This window comes from Patagioenas fasciata, chromosome 7 (genome assembly GCF_037038585.1).
Source record: "Patagioenas fasciata isolate bPatFas1 chromosome 7, bPatFas1.hap1, whole genome shotgun sequence".
In the NCBI taxonomy this organism is placed as follows: Eukaryota; Metazoa; Chordata; class Aves; order Columbiformes; family Columbidae; genus Patagioenas; species Patagioenas fasciata.
Window position 1 is genome coordinate 4,345,967 of NC_092526.1, and position 12,132 is coordinate 4,358,098.

A 12,132-nucleotide genomic window follows, 5' to 3' on the forward strand; every position below is an offset into this window, starting at 1 on the left:
GCTATCCTAACTCCTCTGCCAGGTTTTTCTTACTAGAGCACAAATTGCAGTTTACAAGGCTCTAAGGGGGAAAAAAAATCTTAGCTGAATATCTTTTTTTTATTCGACAAACTGACATGTAAATTACCCTTTAAGTGCTCCACTCTAGGGCTCTGATCATCTCCTAATTGTCACAGTCAATTGTAGCCAACAGTCTCTTCAATCCCAAGCGCTTTGACAACAAGCATAAGGATCAAAGCAGAATCAGCTCCCTTCAATATCCTTCTGTTTAGGATGCTACAAAAAGCCTGAAAAAGAAAGGTGTAAGGGCATTAGTGGAGAAGGAACTGAGAGTAGAGAGTACTATAGCAGTCATTTTCTTCTTCACTAATATTATATATCCTTATATACTCTGTTATCCCACTTTCAGCATGAACACAAACATCCCAGCGAATAAATAAGGTTTGAAATGACTTGGATATATGACTAAAAAACAGATGCATAATGCATTTTGCTGCCTCCTGCATGTCCTACCCTCATCCTTCCCCCTCCAACTTTCTCCTCCACTCTGGGAAGGGATATAACAGCAATTATTTTGTAAGTAAATTTGTTTTTTCCCAAAGCAGTCCCACACTCTCTTCCAGAACGAGCGGGGCTGCAAACCAGCCTACCCGATGGAAACCAATCCCAAGTTGTATTCATGGAGCCAGTACAACTTAGACATAAAGCAGGTTATTTGCACAGCTCTGCTTTTGCTTTCTGAAGTGCCTGTAACCCAAGGTCAGGCAGAGGCTGGAGCAAAAGCCTCTCATTCAGCTGGAGGCCAACTCTAAGAACAGCCAGCTTCAGTCACATCCAAAATGACTGGGAAGAAATACAAGAATAAATACAGCAGTCCTCAAAGTCTGTCCAGGGGGAAGAAAAAAAAAAAAAAATGTAATTCTGAAAGAAGATTCACCTTTTATTGTATTCCAGACCACTTTAGTTCAGCACCGCACTACCTCACTTAAACAATTTTTTGTACTAGCTCGCTGTGTTTGATGATAGGAGCTCACTCTGCCATACGCTTTCATACCCTCAGCGCCTTGCTGGAACTCAAAGTAAGCCTCGTCAAAGCTGTGTTTCTAGGGAATAGGAGTAAGGCAGAGCTATTCTGAATAATTCTTATTTCCAAAGCTTGTACACATCCACAGACGTCGCAGCAACTCCCACGGAGTGGCGTAAACAGCTTCTTCCAGGCGGGCTGCAGGGGAGGAATAGCACCGCTGCAGAAGATGTGCTGCTGGGATGGGAGAAGTGCCTGCAGGATACCAGGGAGCCAAACTGGAGACATGCTAAGCTCTAGAGTAACTCAAAAGGATCTCCAAATGGATAACCAGGCTCTTCAGGGTTAGGCAACTGGATCCTTTCGGCCTCTCCGATGATCTTGCTGCCATACACAAAGGAAGCAAGAGACTTCATCCATTTTCCTGGAGCTCTGACTCTCCCACTCAGGTAAAACAGAGCCTGAATGACTGAAGTCCAAAAAAAAAAATGGGAATTGGAGGGGAAAACCCATTTGTTCCTTCATAAGAAATCAATTCTCTTCTTGTAACTATTTTTAAGAAACTGCCGCTTGACATTTCTTAAAGACGATGCACCTTATCCATTGGCTCGCATAACGGATCAACGAGACAGCTGGATGAGTTTAACAACCTGCTGCCCCCTTCTTACAGGTCCCATTTCCCTCTCCCAAATTCTGGATTTCTATGTACAAGATAAGCTGAAACAGAACCATAGATCAGCAGAAAACCAGTCATTTGAGCAACAGGACCTGAAGGCAAGCCTTTAATGTAGATGTTCCTAAACCATCACCTTCATCATGCCTCCCAAAGAAGATTAAGTTGCAAGTAATAACCCTGTTTTTACATAGACAAGACTTAGAGCTCCTAGGGAAGGCAGCACAGACACTCACCCACTGCTGCCTGCTCCTGCCTGCACCCACCACCTTGATACTAAATTTAGGTAATACATTAAATACCAAGACTGGTGAGAAAAGCGTGTTTTCTATAATGATTAGGAACAAAAAGTCAAAATTTCTCATGGGGAAGATATTCCAGAAAAACGTTGATTGGGAAACATCAAAAGCACTGTTATGAATGAGGTTGTAATAATAAAGTTAATCTAATATATCATTTAAAATAAATACAAAACCAAAGTTGTAAGATTGAAGTCTTGTCAAGCTATCTAAAGGAAATGTTTTAACTCTTCCTACCTAAAAATTTCAATGAAAAAGGCATATTCTAAAGAAAATTTTCCAGCTTAGTGAAACACACTTTCCCCACCACCCAATTTACAAATGTTTTGCAGATCTATATAAGGATCAATATCTTCCCCAGAGACTCAAATTCTGAAGTTACTCTAGTTAAAAATGTATAAACTATTTTCCTTGATATTCCATTATACCAGGCAAATCCCTTTATTTTCTAGAAAGTTTATTCCAAGACATTTGGGCACCGTAAATATTAAACGTCCCAACGTTAGCGAATTGCTCTGTGGCTATTTAGCTCACTAGAATTAACTTAATATATAAAGATATTTTCATCTCCTCATTCACCCACAAGAGTGCCACATGGCAATAAAAAAATTGCCAGGTCACCTGGAATGTAATTAATATTTTGCGCTTTTTTTAGCTGTACTTATTTAAACAACAGAAACACTTCCAAAGAGCAGGACATCAGCTAACACAGCCTGCAGTATTTTCTCACCTTACTTGAAAACGTATCCAAATATTTATTATATAAAACTGTTCATTCCCAGCTTTGTCCGTGGAGTTGTTGCTGATAGTTTGCAGAAAGATGAGTAGCACAGTAGTCCTGGACATTTTCCTTGTTTCCAGCTGCTAAATCATAATAAAGAAAGTTAAAATAATATTATTTTCCTATCAGAATTTTTCCATGGAGATAATGGCCATAGTTTTTGCAAAGCACAGATTTCATTACCAGAAAGTTGTAGATGGTCCACATGACCATGAATGAGAGATTAGCTCAGTGAGACAGTTTTTTCCTTTAAAATAAGGCACATATTACGGAAAAAGTTGAGGGAAAAAAAAAAGGAACAGCTCTGTCCTGTCAGAGAATGTGTTCTTTATTTCAACACAAGGAGCCCACAGCACTAGAGAGTAGATGGACTTTGCCATTTGTTGCATGTGACCATTTCATGATGCTTCAGAGCCGTGATTTATTATGGGCGATGGAATGGTTGCTCCGCACGACTGTAACACAGGGAAAGGTGCCAGAATGTTGCTCGTGCGCTGGAGCTGCAGGCAAGAAAGTGGCTCCTCCAGCTGCACTCCCTGTCTGGCAAAGTCCTGGGGTGGCCCAGGAGCACAGGGGCTCCTCTGGAAGTGGTACCCCAAAAAGGGAGCGCCGAATGCCAGTCAGAAGCATAGTTTACTGATAGGATGCTGGTGCCCTTTTCTAGAGATTTTAACATAAACCCCCAATCTGGTTGTAAGGGAGCGGAATAATAGCGCCCATTGTGTCGCTGACATTTCTCTCGGAGGGGGTGGCTTTTCAGTAACCAGTTGTTTCCTTATTTAGTTCTCCACCACAATCATGGATTTTTGCAGGCCTGATTTTTGTGCTTCTGAAAAGCGAAAGGATGAAAGGTTCCATCTGAGGAGTCTGGAAGTGACAGCCAGAGAACGTGCACTGATGTGATGTGGAAGTCCACATGACAAACTCAGAACCACTGCAAGACGACTGATACGGCTCCTAAATTATCAACGATTAACCAATGTGCTCCGGTCATTAAATCCTTGTTTAAGTCAGTCTTTCAGACAACAAAGCCATACTATTTCTCTTCAGGATGCCTTGCAGGTATCAATGCTGAGTTTGCTAAAAATATAGATGAAGCCATCACCTCTGCGATGGCCAGAGCCATGTGAAATGCTTTCAGGAGTCCTTAGGAACCCATCAGCTGCGACGTGTTTTAAGGAGGTCACATGCTGCTTTTTAAGTGATTATTTCTAGATGGTGCTCAGGGGCAGGGAGGGAGAGCTGGTGACCACAGCTCCTTCTGTGCAAAGGCAGAAATTCAAGCCATGGGATACGGACAACAGTGATCACAAGACTTACACTGCAGGAGCCAAATTGCATGCAACTGCTTGCTCTTGGGGAGAAGAGGCTTTCTTGGGTGTCTTCATTGCTCATTAGCACAGTTTCTACCGCAGTTAGCTCAGCCACACAGCTTCCACTCAGGCCACATCCTTGTAAGCCCACAAAAACACTGCAATCCCATTTTACAGGGGAGTTTTAACAGTGGGATCCAAGTCTATTAAAAGCTAGTGAGAAGATACACTGTCCAGCGAACTCACCCAAGTCGTAAAAAATGGGTTTTCAGAGCCAGGACCACAGCATAGCAGCTCCCAGGTCCTAATCTGAGCTCAGCCTGGTTGGCATCACGAAGACCTTGCTGCTTTTAACTCCTGCTAGGTCAAGGCCAGGCAGCTATGTGTACATTTGGGACATTGCAGACTTCCAGGCTCATGCCCAACAAAATACAGAACAAGGGCATTATTCACGGACACTGACATTAGAACTTGACTGTGAAGAAAGCTGTTTCAAATCATAACTAGAGTTAGGAAACGTATGTCTAACCACATGTCTGTTAAGAAGAATATTATGCAGTATTTATCAGCTCAGAGAGGAACTTGCTGTATTAAACTGGTTTAAATATACCATTTTAAGTATATGGCAACCAGCAGAGTGAATATAGATCTTATTTTACAATAAGAGAATTTATATCTATTACTAAACTGTAATTTTAATTGACATGAAGCAAGAAGAACCACAAGAATAGAGAGAGTGCCTGTTTCTCACAGCCCATCTATCTTGCATATAGTTACTTAGGGCTCATATACCACCAGTTTAGAAACATGCGTAATTGCTTATGGTCAACATCATATCACTGCCAGATCACACATTAAACAGATAACCACTATTATTACAAAAGCAACTTCCTTGACCTCATATTTTGGTCTGGCTCCGAATTCCTGTACTTTACCAGTTTGGTTTGTTGTATTATGCCAACCTTCTGCCTGTACATGTCATTTTCTGCTCCTGTAAGTGCCCGGTGCAATAGAGAACTTGCTATAAAAATGCATATTTGAGCACATGAATAGAATAAATTCAAGAAATATGATCACAGTTGCTCCTGCAATGTTTTTATAAACATAGAGTCTCTGCTTTTTTATTATAGTTAAGGTACAGTGTGTTATTTGGCAGAGGAATCTGACTTGAAAATGTAAAAGGTTCAGGCAACCACACATTTGGAAGTAGAAATCTTTCCTTAAAACACGGCTCTGGTTTTTAAAACAGAGTAAAATTTCTGGAAACTTCAGTTTCTCAAAGTCTGCCAATGTAACATATTCTTGGGGCTTACATATAGTGTTTCAAGTAATAAACAACATCTTGTTTAGAACAGAATAGAGAAAAAAAAGGGGGGGGAAAGCACTCATTAGGAGTCAGAGCTCTATATCAGTACTAAAACCAAAACATATTCCTTGCAATGAAACCTCAGAATAACTTTTATAATGCATTAATAAGAGATTCATGTGCACTTCACACCTTTAACTATTGCAGTTAAAATCGTAGGTTAAATTCCTACAGATAAATTATATCACAAAAGAAAGAAAATTCCATACTTGTCGAAGTACACTCGGGTTTTCAGTAACGGAAAGAAGATATCTGTTCATCCTAATTCTGTAACAGAATGAGTTAGATATTGTACATAACTATACATTGTCAGTAGCCCCTCAGTGTTCTCTGTATAACTCACTTATCATGTGCTTTTTATTCAGGAACAAGGCTGTATTTAAAAAAAAGTAAAAATAATTAAAGAGTTGTTTCCATATGAAGGCTCATCATGCAAAATATTCACAGCTTAAATATATGCACAGTCATCTCTACTCGTCAGACACCATTTCAGTCCGCTCATCAGAATACATATTAACACAATGATATTGAGATACAGAAATAGCACACCGCAGCCAGGATTGAAGTATGGGCCATAATACCTACCTCCCTGGGATGTAGTAAGGTTTAATTAATTAATGCTTATGAAGCACTATGAGCTCCTCAGATCATCACTTCAATTCATTATCACCCCCATTTGTTTTGTGTCCCACTTTCCCCCCATAATTCAACAGTGAATTTCTCTGGGAAAGTGTTGCATTTATAGAGTAATGAACAGATGAAAGTCGTTGCTGTGATTTGGTCTCCCTGCACTTGCAGGAATATAAAAGGGAACAGGAATCCTTCCCCCATTCTGCTCAAGTCATTTGCCATCAAGCCTAAGGAGAGCATGAAGCCTCATGATGTGTAACTTTTTTCTTCAAACTTTGATAGAATGTAACAAGAAAAAAAAGTTGAGGGTAAGAACGTAACATCAAAGAATTAAACATTAGTCTGGGAAACTTCCTTACTCACATTTATGTTAATTAAAGATAAGTGTGAGCCACAAAGCTCAGAGGGGGTATGAATGCAGGCATTTGGTTCTTGCCTCATCTCTAATAATTATTAGATACATAGGATGGAAATAGTAGGAAAGAAAATCAATAAGAGAATGAATCAAGAAAATTAATGGCAATTTCAAATACTTACATGTATAGGATTTCACTCAAGAGCTAGACAAGATAAAATTAGTAGTCTGTATTAAAACAAAACAAACTACAGTTTGATCAAACTTCCATTCAGTGGAATCTTTTTTTAAAGACTTCAGATTTTGGTATTAAAAAATTTGGGTTAGAGAACTTAACAGAAAAGAAAGAAAAGATTATCCGGTGAAACTCCAAGGTTGCTATAGACTTTCAGAGAAGAAACCAGATTAAGACAACAAAATTATTGGTAGAAGAAAAGCTGATAAAGAAGACTAGAATTTGATAATGGAGGAATTTAATTATTCAGGTATTGATTGGTATGATAACTATATGGAAGCTAACAAAGTTTGTTTGCAGTGGCAATGTTATTAGCCCACTGGGCAGCCAGTAGCTATGCTGAGGCCCATACTTGGAGACAGGCACATATACTGTGAAAAAGTTAATTTTAATTATCAAATTTAACTTTAACTACACTTAATTTCAATATAACTTTTGGAGTTACTGATTTAAGGGATAAATTGATAGAAAATATTATCATTGAGAAAAGCTTGGGAATTTCACAAAATAGACAGACTTGCATTAAAAGAACAAGTAAGAAAACTCAGAGATGCTCTTATTATTCATGCAAAGAGAAAATTGTAATAAAAATAATTGACACAGCCAATGATGGGGAAAATGTGTCAATAATACATGCGAGTGGCAATCTGACGGTAGCGAACCTGGGGAAAGCAAATATGCTTTAATGGAGAGTGGTTTGTAGTTATTCTGATTAAAAAGTTCTCCTGACTTGACTTCAAGGATGGGACCTCATCATTCAGGACTTGCAAATACAGTTTTTTGTTTAGGTATTTTTGTTCTTGACATGTCAAACCGAGAGCTTAACAGTTTATAATTGGAATTGACCTCGTTCAGTCCCATGACCAGAAGACTGGTCTCCAATTCCACATATATTATATTTAATTACTGTAATATAATCAATATACCTGGGAGTAGGTGCTTAAAATCCAGTTCTCCCCCAGCATAAAAGAGTTCTGTCAAGAGGAGTGGGCAGCAGCCACTGAAGCTTGATGAAGCCAGTGTCTTCATGGTTTAGGGCTCCTTTAGATCAATGTTAAATCGACTGGCCACACTTTCATCACCAACTTATCATGTGAAAGTGAGCACCAGTAGCTGATGCTGTGCTTCGTACAACTTCTACTCTGCTGTTGCACCAGGGGAGGTTTAGATTGGATATCAGGAAAAATTTCTTCCCAGAAAGGGCTGTCGGGCATTGGAATAGGCTGCCCAGGGCAGTGATGGAGTCACCATCCCTGGAGGGGTTGAACAAACACATAGATGAGGTTCTCAGGGACACGGGCTAGTGACAGTGTAGGATTAATGGTTGTATGATGATCTTGAGGGCCTCTTTCAACAAGAAACATTCTATGATTCTATGGTGGGATGGAAGTTAGGGATGCCCACAGCATTTAGCACATTCCCAGGCTGTTGGTTGTCCCCAAAAAGCTTCCTGGCTTAAATGAATGCCATTTTGTCTAGTTTTTTCCTCGGCTTGCACAGGAAGTTCAACTCTCTTAGATCCAATTGCCATCTCATGTTTCTGCCACAGGTGAGAAAAGGGTGGTCCCAGGTTGGTTGAAAGCTTTCTTATCAGTCGTTGATTGAAAAAACATTAATTCTTTTCATGAAAACTAATATTCCAGGGCAAACCCCAGTTTTCAAGAAAAAACACCAAACCTGGGAAAAACTAAGATTTTGCTTTTCTGTGAAAAACTGTTCCTGTTTGGAACTGTAACCACAAATCTCCACTGCTTGTTCCTCTCCATGATGTATAAGCCATGTCAATTGTCACCGCACTTCAGCAGAAAGACCTGGGTACCACGGGAAGGTGAGAGACCTGTTCATGGAGGACCACGACAGCCAAACTACCGCACCTGCTAAACAGGTCCATAATAACTAGATTACACAAATTCCATTTGTTTTGGTCTTAAATTTTTCACTTTGTTTCAGTTCAAGAGGAGAGACTATTTCCTCTATAAAATGTCAGTTTTCCAATATTAAAATCAAACTAAGCATGAATCTAATATTAATCAACCACTTACTGTACTTACCAGAAATTGCCACGTTCATTATTGTAATAGGAAGACCTACACATGTGAACAGAAAGACAGGAAGGATAGCAAGCATCCTAAAACAGTAAAATAATGGAAAAATAAAGCATAAGAAATCACTAATCTGAAACAAAATATTGCAGAAATACATAAAATTTAAAAAAACCTTGAGAATTATTTTTGCTGCAGCAAATAAAAACACAGTTATTGAAGAAATCCATGAGGAATAATACATCAGAAATGTTAAGAAACATCCCAATAATCATTTTGATCTCTTGGTGCTGAAGTAAAACAAATACAGTGCATAAGGGTTAACTCCTCAACTCACACAAATCAAGTTAACACCGTTTAAGTTAGTAAAATGTATTCAAAGTCAAATTCATTTACTCCAGCCAAAGATCTGTCCCTAACTGTATCCTTTGCATTTTATACTACATCAACTATTCAAAGATATTCAGCTTTAAAGCCCAATATACTTCAATACAGTCTCTGTTACATGTAGGTACTTCTGTGTACATATGCAGAGGAATACATCCATATAAAATCATACATACATATAAAATCATAATATAAACAAATTAACATAACAAAATTTGTAGCTATGACAAATAGAATAGGAATGATTTTGCAGGATTTTGTGAGGAAACGTGCTGCAAATTCTAACTTGAGTAGAGTCAACCACTGTGGATTTATGAGCAGGAAATCTTGCTCAAATAATTTGTTGGAATTCTTCAAAGATATTCCTGTTAAGGTAGACAAGAAAAATACTACGGATGCTATACAATATGTCTAGACTTTCAAAAGAGTGTTTGATAAGATCCTATACTGGAGATTACCAGCAAGGTACAGGGCCACTGCATAAATGATAACAAACTTTAATGAACTGATAACGGTCTGCAAACAACATTCACTGAATGACTTAGAGATTGGCAGTCAATACAGGATAGTGCTTTGGTCAGGTTAGGAGCTTGTCTTGTCTCTAATCTATGTAAAAGAATTAAATCAGAATATCAAAGGTAACGTAGCAAAACGTGCCGGGGACATAAAAGTTACAGGGGCTCTGGCAACACTTGTCTAACCCCAGTTATAAATGCAAGATCCTGATCACCAAATGCAGCATCAGCACTGCCAGGACCTGATGGAGCAAAGTAAACAGGTTTTTCAGATGCTGTGGTAAATGGGAAAATGTGATCCATGTGAGCAGAGGATGGGAAGAAATGATGGAGGGTGCTACACAAAGGGAAGAGGGAGACTCAGGTGCTGCTTGGAGAGAAGGGAAGAGCTCAGGGAGGAAAGGAAAGGAAAGGAAAGGAAAGGAAAGGAAAGGAAAGGAAAGGAAAGGAAAGGAAAGGAAAGGAAAGGAAAGGAAAGGAAAGGAAAGGAAAGGAAAGGAAAGGAAAGGAAAGGAAAGGAAAGGAAAGGAAAGGAAAGGAAAGGAAAGGAAAGGAAAGGAAAGGAAAGGAAAGGAAAGGAAAGGAAAGGAAAGGAATAGACAAGAGGATGCTTTGAGCTTTTTAATCCTTAGGAGATGGGAAGTTCAGAGGAGATTACGAAGTCTTCTGAAATTAAACAAACAAACAAAACAAAACAAAAATACACACACAAAAAAACACAAACAACAACAACAAAACAAAACAAACAAACAAAAAAACCAAACAACACAAACCCCCCAACACTTGTTTTGTTAATTTAACAAATGAGTGTTTGTGTAAGACCTTTTATCTCAGAGATGGCTACCTTATGCTTTTACTGTAAGAGCTGGATGACAAAGCTAATCCCGATTCCCTTGACCCCAAGCCCCATGTAGTTCTGAAGTGCTGCCGGTCTCTTTCTGCCTCAAGGGTGACAGATCCATCCAGACTATTTCAGTACAACCAGTAGACCAGGGGACAGGACAAAAGCCTCAGGGCTCATTTCCATGCTGCCACAGCTCAAGTCTGCACTGGAGGACCTTAACGGCTCTCTTGATGCTTTTTCAGAAACTTCGAAGAGATTATGGCTCCTAAATCCCATTTGCAATAGTATCTCCTCACTGAGAAACACACTTTGTCTTTACTTTCCGTGTGCTCCTTGAAAATGAAGCTGCCTCTCCTAAAGTCTGGAGGGGTTTTAGGGACCTAGAGAAAAGTGAATATGCTCACTGGGACTCTTGGCCTCACTCCCAGTGGGATTTGTGACACTCCCCAGGGACCAGGTCCATGAAAGAAAAGTCTCACAGAGCCGAAAAAAGAAAGACGAGGAGTCCGAAGTCCATTGTTTAGGTCCTTCGCCTGGTAGAAGTGTATGTCCTCTGATAAATGTTGGTGAAAAAGTAAAATTAAATTTAAAAAATTGCTAAACAGGGCTGAATGGACCCACTCCAGCATCTGAGGTTACTTAACCAAAGGCTTTTCAGCAGTTGTTCTAACCCTGATGGTAACTACACAGAATTTCACAAGATATTTAAATGAAATGTAACAGCAGTTAAGGATGGGCTCTGCTCACTACAGCCCTTTACTTTCCTCAACCTTCACATGCACAGTACCCCAAAAAACTCGTCCAACACTACAGCCAAATCCAGTGGGTTTAATGCAACATCTACTTCACTTATTTTAATGGAGCATCTTCCAGCAGTAAGACCAAAAAGATTTGCCCTCATAAACATTTACCAAAAATGTACAAAGATTAAAATTTCAGTTTACTATGGTAGATTTTTTTACCAATTATTCTCTTTATTATCTTTATGCAAGAACCCTCACAAAAGAGCGGTCTGACATTGTGGTAGTCACTATGTTATATTTAACTTTTGCAAAACAGTATGTTTGGACTAGGAATGAAAAAACCCAAGGATTTAAGCCATGGCTGTTCACAATCCAACAGGTGCCATGGGAAATGTCTTCTACATCCCTTGTTGCCCAGAGCAATCCTATCCAGGCCCAAAGAGGAATTCTCAGTCCCTCTTTGGATTACCAGCTACTTGGTAGAGTTGGATTCAGTCCTCCAAATTCAAAAGTAAATTTTTTTGAGACTTTGACATGTTTTTCTTATTCACTGAGGATCCTGGATATAAATCTGAATTTTTCTGTGCCTGTTCAATACTGTACACTGATTTGTTTTCCTTCCACCAGCTACATGCCCATCTTTTCCCCTCTGTAAGAACTGTTTCTTCACCTGCCTGAAATCAAGAGATTTCTTATTTTTCTTCTGTTTCCATGTTTCTCAACGTTCCCTCTCCACCCAGCGCTACCATCTTAGTTCCTGTATAAAAACCCCAGTGTTTCTCAACAGGTTGCAGAATGTCTTCCCCTAAACAATCTCTGCCAGCAGTGCCTTTTTTTGCAGGGAAAAACTGTAATAAATAAATAAATAAGGTTTTTTTTAAAAAAAAAATCAAACCTTCTATTCATTGTAGAATCAAGTTGCTTA

The 12,132-nt window shown here is 39.2% G+C and overlaps 1 long non-coding RNA gene across 3 annotated transcripts in view; it reads right to left on the reverse strand.

Moving 5' to 3' along the window:
* Window positions 1–12,132, reverse strand: part of LOC139828389 (uncharacterized) — a 36,159-nt gene that overhangs the window by 13,773 nt on the left and 10,254 nt on the right. For 2 of the 3 annotated variants that reach the window (XR_011739924.1, XR_011739923.1), the window contains 3 exons: window positions 8,728–8,804; window positions 2,727–2,860; window positions 128–287 (listed from right to left, as the gene is read on the reverse strand). This is a non-coding gene — a long non-coding RNA (uncharacterized lncRNA). Of the gene's footprint in view, window positions 1–127; window positions 288–2,726; window positions 2,861–5,665; window positions 5,729–8,727; window positions 8,805–12,132 lie in introns of those variants that run through there. The other variant, XR_011739925.1, reaches the window with a different exon arrangement.